General features: G+C 49.3%; 1 protein-coding gene across 2 annotated transcripts in view; it reads right to left on the bottom strand.

The window, feature by feature from the left end:
- The window catches only part of Scn10a (sodium voltage-gated channel alpha subunit 10), a 112326-nt gene extending 108394 nt beyond the window's left edge, over positions 1–3932 (bottom strand). The window contains exon 1 of one of the 2 annotated variants that reach the window (XM_039080964.2): positions 3138–3932. The gene's annotated coding sequence lies outside the window, so the exon portion shown is untranslated. The remainder of the gene's footprint in view (positions 1–3137) is intronic. The other variant, NM_017247.2, reaches the window with a different exon arrangement.
- Positions 3933–13607: the final 9675 nt, after the last annotated feature.

The raw sequence follows: 13607 nt of genomic DNA on the forward strand, positions 1-13607 counted from the left end.
GCTGGCCCGTTTAACCCTCTTTTAAGATAAGGCACAGTTGGCCTGGAGGCTGTCTCAGCCAAGGCCAAGCCCACTGGAGATCTCAGTCAAGATTCGTATCTGTCCTGCCCAACGATTCGTAAACCACACCGTGGAGTTCTTGGCGCGTGGAATTAAACGCCACAGTTTGCTTATCTTAAACCGATAGCTGGCTGTTTCCCTCCTAGCACAAGCAAGCTGCTCTGTGATCACCACCAAGACTGACACATGGAGAATCTCCCAACAGAAGCCTCTGATGCCACGTCTCTCCCACCTAGCGGTGACCCCAGCTCTGATCTATATCACCACAGTCAGCCCCGTCTAGATGCTTCTGATGCTCTGGCTGCCACAGGGCCCTGAGCTTTCTCCTGTCTAAAGCACACCAGCCACTCAAGCCCCCTCCCCCACCTCCTTTCTTGGAAAAATCCTCCAAGATTTACTCTCATAATCAGCCTCGTGAACCACTCAATAAGAACAATGATAAAACACACACAGCTCACTCCTTTTTTCCTATCCTTGGACCAGGTTTAGTACAAGGTCAGACTACACCATGAAACATTTCTGTGGAGTTTCGAATGCCATGGCTTCTCCCTACAGAATGCAAACAAAGCCTTGGAGACAGACAGTGCTAAACCATGTGGAGGGGATGTCTCAGGCTGGGGACAGTGGACAGGAGTTCCTGTTCTCTGTGCCAGAAAATCAGGTATAGGACCTTGAATAAGTCCCCAGAACAGGAAGTCCAAGGCTCAGCTTCAACTAAATAACACTGGGCATTGGAGCTAGGAGGAAGGGCCGATCCCTTTCTGAGCATCTCCCTGCTTAATCCTTACACTGTCTTTGTGACTTGGGTTTAGTATGACCATTTCAGAACTGTAGTGGCAAGGGGAAGGGGGCACTAATAACAGCAAAGCCGGGACCGTAAGGTCTGGCTTGGGTCACGAGCCTGCATTCTTAGTCACCGCACCCGATGCTGGGCCATGATCACCTCGACCTTGTCTTACTTCTATGAACTAGTTCATGAAGTGTGTCTTTCATCATCTCTGGAGATGTAGAGAGAGGCACAAATGAGTAGCAAGGTAAACTGAACAAGTAGAAGATACAAGAGCACAAGGGACTGGCAGGCCATCTGGGGACACTGTGCAAAGCCTCTCAGAGAGGGCACTGACTGGGAAGGGAGGGGTGTGTTTGCTTGGCTGGAGACAGTGAGAGTGCATCCGAATCTTCTTGAATACTTCAGGATGCCCACTCTTGGTTTTTTATTCAGCCGGTGTTCACAGGGCTGTTACATGTAGGAAACCTTGATGAAGCTATAAAAATAGGGGAGGCTGAGACCCCACCCCACCTACACTCACAGTTTGTCAGGAGCTGCGCAAAACGCAAGCAGCATGCCAATAGGAGAAGTGAGCTCAAGCACAGGCGAAGAACGGAGACAAAGCAGAGAAGGGGAAGGCGGCTGCGCCCGGTGGGGAGAATGAGGTGTGGTCAGTCAAGACTTGGAAAGGCAGGTCAGACGAGGGTAGACATCTATGCGGAAAAGGCCTGCCAGTGAATAGAGAATGAACAAGAAGGGGGTAGGGGTCAGCAACCCGGACAGGAAGGCTCCAGAGTCACAGTGTCTCTCCATATCTCTGTTCCAAGAGCAGGAAGACTGCGGAAGCTAGAGCGGATGCCGCGGTCCTTAGGAGCCTCGTGACTTGATTGGGCTTTGAGACTCAGGAACACATGACTCCACCTGACCAGAGTTAGGAAGCTGTCTTGGGAGAGCATTTCCTTGGTAATATTTGAGGGGATATTAAAACAACCTCTTTTGTCACATTTTACCATTACACCGCACTCTCAGATTTCTCCTCCATTTCCTTCTGGCGGTTATTAGGACCAGCCTTGTAGATGTATACTCTTTCCCATGCCGGGGAAATATGCCGGTGTTCCCATCTCTGTGATTGCCATCATCATCATCATCATCATCATCATCATCATCATCATCATCATCCGCTTGCTAAGCAAATGGACAGGGAACTAGGAAATTACTTTTTAAGACCACTCCAAAACCTTCTAACGTTTCAAACCAACTTTATGCCATTTTCAAAACAAATTTGCCCATCAGTCTAAAAGCAATTCATTCCTCTATGTCATTTCAACCTTCCTCCCACACTGTGTGGTTAGAAAACCCAACCTTTGGCTTCTGTTACTCAAATTATGCATCTGTGACTCCTTCTGCCTGCATCTTTTCTTTCTTTGTTGCAGTAAAACCTAATCAAACTGTGTTTGAAGACCACAGCAGATAGATGGCTGGACGGTGTGCCTCTTTCCTTTTGGCACCAATTAAATCAGGTAATCTCAAGGAACAAAACCATAATTAAGAGAGAAGCCTTACACTAAGTATGCTAGAGAAAGGTGAAGGAAGAGAAAGAGGAAGAGAAGGGAAGGGAGAAGGAAGAGAAAGAGGAACAGGAGAAGAAAAGGAGAAGGGTAGAGAGGAAGACAATGAGGAAGAGGAAGAAGAAGAAAAGAAAAAGACTGCTGCCCAAACACAGCTAGACCCACAGAGAGAACTGAGGGATTGGTTTTTCCTGGTGTCAAACCGGCAGTCCATGTGGCTGTCTCTGACTGAACACACAGAAACTCCACAGAGGTTGCAAAATCCGCCTCACCACCTCCATTGTCCTTTCTCATCAGCAGATCCCAAAGGCCCTACTCTCAGAACTCTGAAAACTACAGATTCTCCACTGTTAACTCCTGAGATGCGCAGAGCCCAGTGGGACCAGCAGGGCATCCAGCAGTCCCTGAAACATCTGTTGATTCTGGAGTGTGAGCAAGAACGGGAACCAACAGTTTCCTCTTCCCTGGATCTCCCCACCAAGACTGCCACTTGAGATTGAGGCAAAACTCATCTCCCACAGCCCAGAGAGGCCCAGTATTTCTCCTTTTTTTTTTAGACGTAGCACCCTCACCAATGCTGCCAGGATTGGTGTCGTCGGTTACCATCATTTTGATAAAACTTTCTAAAATCTCGCCATCTAATGAAGTGTTTTTATGTCAAGGTGACTGATTCGAAAGCACAGACTTGATAGAGCATGCAGGAGAGACCAGGGCTTGAATTAGCCACAACCTTCTCTTACCGGTCAAAGAAAGAGAACACTGGCCCTCTCCACAGAGGAGCGCTTTGTGAAGGCCACAGTTTTAAAGAGCATGTGCTCTGTCCGTGAGTAAATCTGAAATCCTCCTCATAACGCCCCCAAGCACATGTCTTTCAGTCATGTCACAGGCTGAACCCCAAGTCCCACAGCCAAACCTTTGCTGCTCTATAAGGTCGGAGATCTCTTCTTAGCCCAGGTTGTCTACTGAAAACCATGGGGTCCGGGATCATGAGGTGGGCTCAGCGTTTGCGCATGGCAATAAGAAACTCCATCTGCCATCTGTTCTCTGTCTAAAGGCCTGGGGTAGCATTAGCAGAAGCAAGCTAGAGACCCCAGCTCTGCAAAACTTACACTTGTCCGCGCTTCTCCACGAAGGTGGCCGGGCTTGCCTGATGGGAACCTCACTCAGGGAGCTACGAGGAATCACGCCTTCGTGGGTACCGTTTCCATTTCCCGTCACGAATTCCACCCAGCTTGCTGGATGGCGCTCCAGAAAGTACACTCTGAATGGAAGGAGGGTGGAGGGTATGGGGAGAGGCTTATGTGTGATTAGATGGTAAAGTAGTAAATGTGATTTTAAATGCTCTCCTGGGACGCGCTGAAACCTAAGGAAGAGAAAAGGCTGCAATTAGATAATGATTCCTCTGGCAGCCATGACAGACTCCCAAGCCTGGGGCCAGGCTGGGTCCTGAGCAGGATGGGCTGAGCCCCACCGCGCCCCTGCATGGCAGAGCGGCACCCACCGAATGCTCCCTTTCATACTCTGGGTTTGTCCCAGAATAAACACTCACACTCGTCAAAGTGTGTTTTGTCCCCCTTTGCCAGAAAGAAACAAATTAAAAACAATCTACTCTATCTCCCGTTTTCGCCTTAAAAGTTCTTTGTCGAAAAAGTTTTGGTTCCGTTTGCGAACTGTTTTTTGCAGACTTGGTGATGTAAAACCATAGCTTCAGATGAAATGCTGAGACAAAAATGTTCTCAAAGCCATGTGAGAGCTGAAAGTCGCCTGTCTGTAGGGCTGTGGGACCATAAGACGGGAGGTCGCACAGGCCCCCCCCCCCCCCCGTCCGAGCTGAGCCTTCTGTAACAGCCCGCTCTGCGCAGCTGCAGGAAACCACACTGTAGTGCAGGAAACTGGCGAGCAGCCATGCTTGTCCATTACAACTTCATTTACTCAAACATCCCAAAGCAACTCAAAAGCGGCTTCTCTGGGTCAATATCCCCTCTTGAGGAGGATGGGGGTGGGGTTGTTTTTTATTTGCTTGATTTTCAAGGCAGGGTCTTACTACGGAGATTTGGTTGACTCGGAACTCACAGAAATCCACCTACCTCTGCCTCCCAAGCTTTGGAATTAAAGGCCTGCACCACCACACCCTGTGAGGCTCCGCTCTTCTAGCAGAGACCGAATCATAAAGGGACAGGGGAAGGGAAGCTAAGATTCTTGCTCCCAAAATTTGAGTGTTGATATGTACACGGTAGAATTATGAACAATCCTAGTTGCCCTATTAAATTAAATGCCTTTGACGGTTTCCCACAGACATTCTATGGCTCCTGTTCCTGCCTTCCCTCAACTCCCTCCCTCCCCATCCTCTTTCCCCAGTCTTCCCTCCTCTGTCCTCCCTTCCCATCCTCCTTCCCTGTCCTCACCTTCTCACTTCTCTGGTCCCCACAGTCTTATACTAACTTTATGTCCCTCTGAGTTTGATCAATGTCCTTGTGTGTTAAACGTTATAGAATTTGATGACTGTAGTAGCTTGCTCTTATAACCCCAGAACTGAAGTTGGGGTGGGGGTGGGGGGTTGAGACAGGAGAATGCTTTTGCAACCTTTTGTGAGTTTTAAATTATGTCAGAGTGAAGAGTCAAGTCTTATTTTATTTTATTTTTTAATATCTGGTCTGGAGAGATGGCTCAGTGGCTAAGAGCATTCGGTGCCCTTGCAGAGAACCTGTGTTCTATTCTAGGCCTCCACATGGCAGCTCGAAACTGCCCACAACTCCATCTTTTAGCCTCCACATGGCGCGTATACAGACATGCATACAGGTAAAATACTCACACATACAAACAAACAAACAAACAAACAAACAAACAAGCAACATCTGGGAAAGAGTCAAACAGGACGAGGTAACTCATATCCTAGTGTGTGGGATATGAGGAGGGGCCGCGCCAAGAGGATTGCTGCAAATTCAAGACCAGTTTGGGCTTAGTGTAAGACCCTGTCTCAAAAACACAAAAGCATTCAGAGAATTTACTAAAAACATCGTGTTTCTAAAATGCCAGGGCAAAGTGGAGGCCGATAGAAAGGTCAAGGCGTGTCGAGTGGAGAGTGGGGAGGTGTGTAATCACTCTTGGCACGGTTGTTATTTTTAGTGTGTGTGCAAGTGTACGTGTGTGTGTGTATGTGTGTGTGTGTGTGTGTGTGTGCCTGTTCAGGTGTGGAAGGGTGCATGTACATGTGTGTGTCATGTTGATATCTCGAGTTCTGTTGCTTGGGAGATGCTGTGTGTCATGTTAACAGACTCTCTGCCCCAGAGAAGCCTGATCAGGGTCAAATCTCGAGTAGAGCATCCTGTTCAGCTGCCCCAGAGCAATCACACCAGGGGAGAAAGGAGCCAAGGGGGCATCTCTCCACTGCTCTGATGACGTCGGGTCTTGGGGTGGGGGCACCTGTGGGTGCTGGTGAGCCTGTTAGAGGTGGGAAGGAGGCCGTTTCTGGAGAGCTCGGGCTCCTGCTGTTGGGATAGTGTGGCAGCCACTAACTGATGGCTGTGTGTGATGGCAATGATTCTAAAACCTCTGCAACATATCACTAGCGGCCATCCCTCTCACCACCCTTCCAGAGGAACAAACTGGATGAGACAGGAAAATGGGCATACCCAAGTGTGGTGACTTGAAGGAGATGTCCCCTGTAGTCTCGGGTACCTGAGTGTGTGGTTCCTTGTTTGTGGCACTGTTGGGGAGTTCGAGGAGGCATTGCCTCTCTGGAGCGAGCATGTCACTGAAGGCAGGTTTTAGGTTTCAAAAGCCACAGGCCATTCCCAGTTCTCTCTCTCTCTCTCTCTCTCTCTCTCTCTCTCTCTCTCTGTCTCTCCCTGTCTCTCTGTCTCTCTCTGTCTCTCTCTCTGTCTCTGTCTCTGTCTCTCTCTGTCTCTCTCTGTCTCTCTCTGTCTCTGTCTCTCTCTGTCTCTCTCTCTGTCTCTCTGTCTCTCTGTCTCTCTCTCTGTCTCTCTCTCTGTCTCTCTCTGTCTCTCTCTCTGTCTCTCTCTGTCTCTCTCTCTGTCTCTCTCTGTCTCTCTCTGTCTCTGTCCCTCTCTCTCTCTCCTTTCTGCATACAGACAAAGATGCAAGCTCTCAGCTTCAGCCTCAGCCACCATGCTTGCCTGCTACACTGCTTCCCCACCACGATAGAGATGGCTTCCTCTACCTCTGGACCCGTGAGCCCAGATAAACCCTTTCTTCTTCAACTTGCCTTGGTTAAGGCGTTTATCACAGCAGCCAAAAAGTAACTCCCCAAGTAAAGAGGAAGTGTGCATCTGGAGGCAGTCCCGAGACACCCAGAATCGTAAGAGGCTTCTGCTGTGGGGTCCCCCTGCGGTTGTGTGACTCCTCTCCGGTGCTCCCATCCCAGGGGCTCGGCACGATCAGCTTCATGGTCCTTGCCACACCCCATCCTCTTGGCTTCTGTTTTCAGAGGAGCTTCTCTGGCCTTGGCTGTCTCCTCCGCTTCCACCTGGCGGTAGTTGGAGAATCGTTTTAAGATTCCATCCTAAGCCTCTTCCTCCCCAGGGCTTCAGTCACCTACCTGATATGGCACCTGAGTCTGTCAGCTCCATCGTAAATCTCTCCCGTGAATGCCAGGTTTAAACACATACTAATGTGGTGGAACCCTGAGTTTCCCTTCATGGACACTCCACCAACATCTCAGACATGTTTACAGATGGACTAGTGGTTTCTGCCCCTGTGCCCCACTCAGAACAATCCTTACCCAGAGAAGCCCTTCTAAGGACACTACTGCTTACCTGGACTCTCAAGCCAGGAGTCTGGAGGTTGTCTAGGAGGTTATCCTGTCTTCCACCCCCACAGTCCTCTCTCTAGGGCCTCTAACTTGAACTCCTAGAGTCCTCCTGATTATATCATTTCTCCATCTCTGAGGCCACCATCATGTCGAGGTCAGCATACAACTTCAAGGACCTGCTAACAGGCCTCCCCACTGCCATTCTATGACCCCATAGTGCTTTCTCTACTCTGCAACTAGAATGCTCTCTACAGAAATACATATCTGATCATGGTGTCCTCTCCAAGCACCCTGTCTTCCCGTTGCTTCCTGTTGCTGCTACAGTGAAGTCCCTGAGGCCCCAGGTGGCTCCACGATTCTGGCACAGAACTCTCACTTTCATGCCCCTGAAGGCTGCAGTGCCCAGGTATTCAGGTACCCCACGCTCTTGCAATTAGAAGCCTTCTCAGACATTGTTCTTCCTTCTCCTCTCCCCTCTCACCTGACTCCTTCCCCATCCCCTGCTCATTTTGACCCATCCTTCTGCAGATTAGACACCGCTCCCTTGAGAAGACCTTCCCTGTTTCTCCACTGGATGGATGTTGGATTTGTTTGAGAAGACCTTCCCCGTTTCTCCCCTGGATGGATGTTGGATTTGTTTGCTTTCTGTTGCTGAGGTAAACATGGTGGCCAACGCAGCCTGGGGAGGAAAGGGTTTACTTCACTTACAGTTTACAATCCATCATGGAGGAAAGTCTGGGCGGGAACCAGGAACCCAGAGGCAGTAACTGAAGCAGACTCCATGAAGGGACACTACTTACTGGCTCCCTCCTCCAGGGTCGCTTGGCCTGCTCTCTTATACGATGTAGTATGCCTGCCCAGGGGTACACCATCCCAAGTGGGCTAAAGCTACGTCAATTATTAATCAAGAAAATGTGCATGGGCTTGACTGCATTTTCTCAATTGAGGGTCCTCTTCCCAGATGACTCTAGCGTGTGTCAAGTTGACAAAACAAACAAACAAACAAACAAACAAACAAAACCTATCCCGGACAAATCCTATACCCTCATGCAATTTCACATATCTATTTATTCCATATGTGTACAAGGACCTCATAATGGGGAGGCACCAGCCCTAACCATGACAATGCCATCGGCCTCTCTGATACAGCAAGTGATTGCAGCTAGAGAGCAGCTCCTCCAACCTGGCTTGGAGTCCTGTGGCAAACCACATTCTCCATGACTGAACTTCTGCAGCTGTTCTCCCGCTTCCGGCTTCTGGGCAAGATTTTATTGTTTTACCAGATAAAAGGGGAGTTTTGAGAAGAAGACACAGAAGTGGTTGCTTAACTCACGCTGGATATAAATTAACTCTTCAGGCCATGTGTTCTTCACTAGTTTCCCTGCCAGTGACTCAGTTAGCTGTCAGTGAGTGAGAAGTTACTGTTTCTGTCTTGATTAGTGTTGTCAACTTGACGGGATCTGGAGTCCTGAAAAGACAAGCCTCTGGGCATGTCTGGGAGGGAGTTTCCAGACTGTGTGAATTGAGGCAGGAGGACACACCCTGAATATAGGCAGCTGCACCCCACAGTGTGGGATCCTGGATTGGATTAAAAGGGAGAATTCTTGGTGTCTGAGGTGAGGACTTGCTAGGCAGACCAGACTGGCTTTGAATTCAGGGTCGGCTTGTCCCAGCCTCCCCAGTGCTTGGATAAAAGGAATGTGCTACTGTGCACAGCTCATCTAATTCTTGTGTGTACATTAACTATATAAGCCAGTATGTTCACACAGGTGTACATGTATATGAGTGTGCATTCACATGTGTGTTCATGCATGGAAGTCAAAGGTAATCTCAGCTGTCATTTCTCAGGAGCCATACACCTCTTTTCTTCCTCCTCTTCCTCCTCCTCTTTCTCCAACTCCTCCTCCTCTTTCTCCTCCTCCTCTTTCTCCTCCTCCTCCTCTTTCTCCTCCTCCTCCTCCTCTTTCTCCTCCTCCTCCTCCTCTTTCTCCTCCTCCTCCTCTTTCTCTTCCTCCTCCTTCCCCTTCTCCTCTTTCTCTTCCTTCTCCTCCTGTTCCTCTCTCCTCCTTTTTCCTCCTCCTTCTTCAACCACATTGGAGTTTTTTATTAGTTAGTTTGTTTTGATTTGTTTGCTTGATTATTTTTGAGACAGGGTCTCTCCATATAGTCCTGGCTGGCCTGGAACTCTATATGTAGACCAGGCTGGCTTCAAACTCTCTATACAGATCAGGCTAGCCTCAAACTCACAGAGATCTGCCTGCTTCTGCCTCTCAAGAGCTAAATGCATGCCTCCCCTTAGCCAGTTCACTTTCTTTTTGAGGCATTCCCATGTCCTGGAATTCAGAGCCATCTCTACCACCCTAGCACTGGGATTACAGTGTGTGCCATCATGCCTGAACTTTTAGGTGAGTGTTAGGGGTCAAACTCAAGTCTTCATGCTTACAAATACAAGCACTTTACCAACTGAGCTGCCTCTGCTCAACCTATCTAACTATTCTGAGGACAGGTTATATCCCTAAACTGTGATAGTGACCTATGAGGGCCTCGTGGCTTACCTCGAGTAGGTATTTGATGAAGACCTGGGGGATTGAATGGCCTTTATCTCCTATGTGGGGGAAGTGGGCACAGGGAGGTCAAGAAGCTTCACCAGTGATAACAAACTGTGAAGTACTAGCAGAGACAAGAACTCAAAACCTCTTGTCCCAAGGCCCCAAACACCAAGCATTTCCTACCTGTGACACTTGCCTCCTTCCCGGCAGTACCTGGTCTAAGAGACTATGGCAGTGGTCATCATCAGAAAGAGAGACTCGTGGTCAACTTCTCTGTCTTTCTGCTTGCTCCACTCCTTGGCACCTCTGACCCATCTCTGTGCCTGCTGTGTACTCTGGACACAGGCTGAGAAGGTGGGGAGGAGCCCGGGGGTGTGTGTGCTGGTAGAGCCTGGTCTCTGTCAAAACTCTAAACACCAGAGAAAGGCCAGCAGCTTGGTTTCCATGACAATCTGCCCACCCTGTCCCTGCAGCTGCAGCCCCTCACAGGCCTTGTGGCGGGGGCTATGGGTGCCCTGAGTTGGCCCCGTGCCCACATCAGCCCCCACTGGGTTCTAGGGCCATGGCAGGAGGGAGGGAGTTTGGACGCCGCTCGCTCGGAGTTAGAGGTTTGCTGGATATGGTTCCCATGGGGACAGCTGTGGGCGGGTGCTACCTGTGATCAGATGCCTGAATTCAAGCTGCCCCACCATTCTGCCAGCTCTTCTCGGCCTCCGAGAAGAAAGTCCGAGTCTGGAGTGCTTCCTACCACACCCCAGTCAAAGTGGGGGGTCTCAGAATTGGAGTTATATGGCTCTCTGATTTCATCACACCCCATCTGTGCTAGACCCTCATGGCAACAGGTTGGCCAAGGTTCTGTCTCATCTTTATCACAGGTCACTTTCCCATCAAGAGCAACTTAAGGTTTGAGTAAGTTTGAGGACAGAGCCCATCATGGCCGGGATGCCTTGACCAGGGAGTGTGAGGGGGCCTGGTCACATTGTGCTCCAGTCAGGAAGCCGGGAGAGGTGAATACTGGTGCTCAGCTCACTTGCTCCTGCTTATTCTTCTGGGCCCCCAACCTACGGGATGGCACCGTACCGTTTAGAGTGGGGTTCCCTGCCTCAATCAACTCAATCTAGAAACTCCTTCAGAAGCGGGCCTGGAGGTTTTCCTGCTGGATAATTTCAGCTCCTGTCAAGTTGATAATCTTAGCTGTCAGGCTGCCCTTAAGAACCGCTGAGGAAGAGCTGTTGTGCTATCATTAATCATTACAGTACAGTGTGGCCCAGCAACAGAGCAGCTCAGAGATGGAGACGTGAGGACTCCCTCACTCTGGGGAAATGTCAGAGATGAGGGCGACGTTGCAGATGAGGGAGGGCCTGTAAGATGGGACAGTATGCTGTGAGGATCACAGAGTTTGGGGTGGAGCCTGCCTGGGAGTAGACAGGACCTCCTGAACTGAGCTGTCGTCCGCCGAACTCTAAAGAGGTGGCGCTACACCCCACATGACACAGGAGTGGGGTACAGAGGCACAGAAACAGAATCTCAGCTCTCAGGAAGCTGAGGCAGGAGGGTTGCGAGTGTGAGACTCACTCTCAAAGCAACAGCACGGCAAGCAACAATGGGTATGTCTCTCTGTACAGAAGTACTGTGCTCTGAGACGCTACATTTAGGCACAGGGGTAAGACCAGAAGGACAATAACACAGCTACAGACATCAGGACAAGGATGCAGAGAAGGACCAACCACAGAGCCAGAGATCTCTGTCCCTGCAAGCTGTGGCCAAGGCACTGACTCTGCTTGTTGGAAATGGCAGGCATGAAAGCCACGGGACAGTGACTGACACATACCTCACTCCCTGCCACAGGAGATTGGTTCTTGAGGAATGTTCAGAGATGAAGGGAAGCCTGAGGGAGCTAAGTGGGGAATGTCGAATCCTGATGACAGGATTGAGGGAGGCAGGCCTCAGGGAGTCTGGATAAACCCACAGAGAGGGCTCTAGAGCTAAAGGTTCTGTCAGCGTTGACCTATTTGGGGTGCAAAGCCCAGGTTGAGTCACCACGTATACAGCAATGCTAGACAGACATGACCTAGGTCTAACAGGCATGACGTAGGCAGTTATCCAGCCCAGATGGTCCCTGGAAAACTGAGAGCCCCAGTGTGCCTTCAGGACTCCCGGGGCTGGTCTGTGGATCTTTCACTGGATCATGTCCACTCATGATTTAGACTGTGAACTCTGAAACGACCTATATTGCCTTGCTTGCTGTGGGATTCTCGGCAGCTCTTACGAATGAAAAACGAGTGGGTTTGGATGAAAACGTCTAGATGCCAGCTCCTAGACTCTAGACCTCTTATGGGGGTCACATAACTGAACATGGGGAAGGTTCCCAAAGGGTTGGCAACAGTGAAAGGTTTTTGAATGCTCCGCCCCATAAAATTAATTCAAAAGCAAAGGCCATGACTTCAAGATGCTCCTGGCCTCAGTCAGCCGTGTCATGTCATGTGACCTCACTGCAGCCGTGCTTCTGACCACACACATGTGCCCCTTGCTCTGCACCAGAAGTCACGAATGCTGCCCGAAACCTCAGCTCAGGTTCAAAACGATTCTCTCTTATGGCCTGCCATGTTTTTCCTGTAAATATGAGATCTTCTCTTGCAGAAACATAATAGTTTGATTACAGGAAACCGAGACTTTTCATGTCCCCCTACCATTGTTCCCAGTGTGGAAGCATCAAGTTTGTACAACTTCACATTGTCCTGGGCTTGAGTCTTTTAAAAACTACTGTGTGGTGGTTGACTCAAGTTTCATTTTAAAAAAAATTATCCAGTGAACTTGGGTTGGCCCCAAACATATGTCTACGGTTTATACTATGAATTTATGCAAAAGCAGTATTCTCAGAATTGGTGATTATAAGTAGAAAATATCAATCAATTCTGAAAAGTGTTGCAGAGGCTCTGTGTCCTCAGTATAGAACATCCAGCCAAGATTTAACTCTCATGTAAAAATAAACAAGCTCGCCCACTTCATCAGCATGTATGTTTTCTTTTGTCTTTAATAAACAGTAAATTATATGTATACCAACGAATTGTTTAAGATAAGAATATGAGTTGATACCAGCAAATCTTCGATTTGTCTGTGTATCAAGGATTGCATCAAAATTTATTGGATATAGAGAGATTGGCGAATGGAGAAAATTCAAGAAGCCCTGCTCCAGAAAGTCCTCTCAAGCTTGGGCCTCAGTTTGTGTGCTCTGAAGTCAAGAGGTTGTAACAACAGCCAAAACTACAAGGTTGGTCCTGCCTGTGACAAGGGCACAGATCCCCACCTTCTGCAGCCGCTCATGGAACTGTTAGCTTTTTCTATGGGAGAGAAAGCCAGGCTCAGAGATGTGGTGCACCATGCTGGAGTCCATGGTGCTTGGTGACAGGAGAAGGTCTGGCTTCCGTATTCAGCCCCTGAGAGTTTATTTTACCACGTACCCTCAGCCGCACTATCCCTTGGTTCCTGACCATGCCCTACCCTTGTAGGAAGAGAGGGGGATAAAGCAAGCTAGGGAGATGGCCTGGCTGTTACACTGCTTGCCTTGCAAGTGTGAACACTCAAGTTCAATACCCTAGTACTCGTGGGGAAAGCAAGGCAGGGTGGCACACGCTTATAATGCCAGCGCTGGGGCGGTGAAGACAGGCAGGTCTCTGGGCTTTGCTGGCTAGGCTGTCTATCCCAATCGGTGACCTCCAGGCCAATGAGAGACCCTGTCTTAAAAGAGCAAGGCGAGAGTAACTGAGGCCTGATACCCTAAGTTAATCTCTGGGTTACACACACACACACACACACACACACACACACACACACACCCCACAAATATGCATATACAAAGTAAGCACAGGTCACTCAGAAAGCCTTCTAGA

Source organism: Rattus norvegicus, chromosome 8, assembly GCF_036323735.1.
Source record: "Rattus norvegicus strain BN/NHsdMcwi chromosome 8, GRCr8, whole genome shotgun sequence".
Lineage (NCBI taxonomy): Eukaryota > Metazoa > Chordata > Mammalia > Rodentia > Muridae > Rattus > Rattus norvegicus.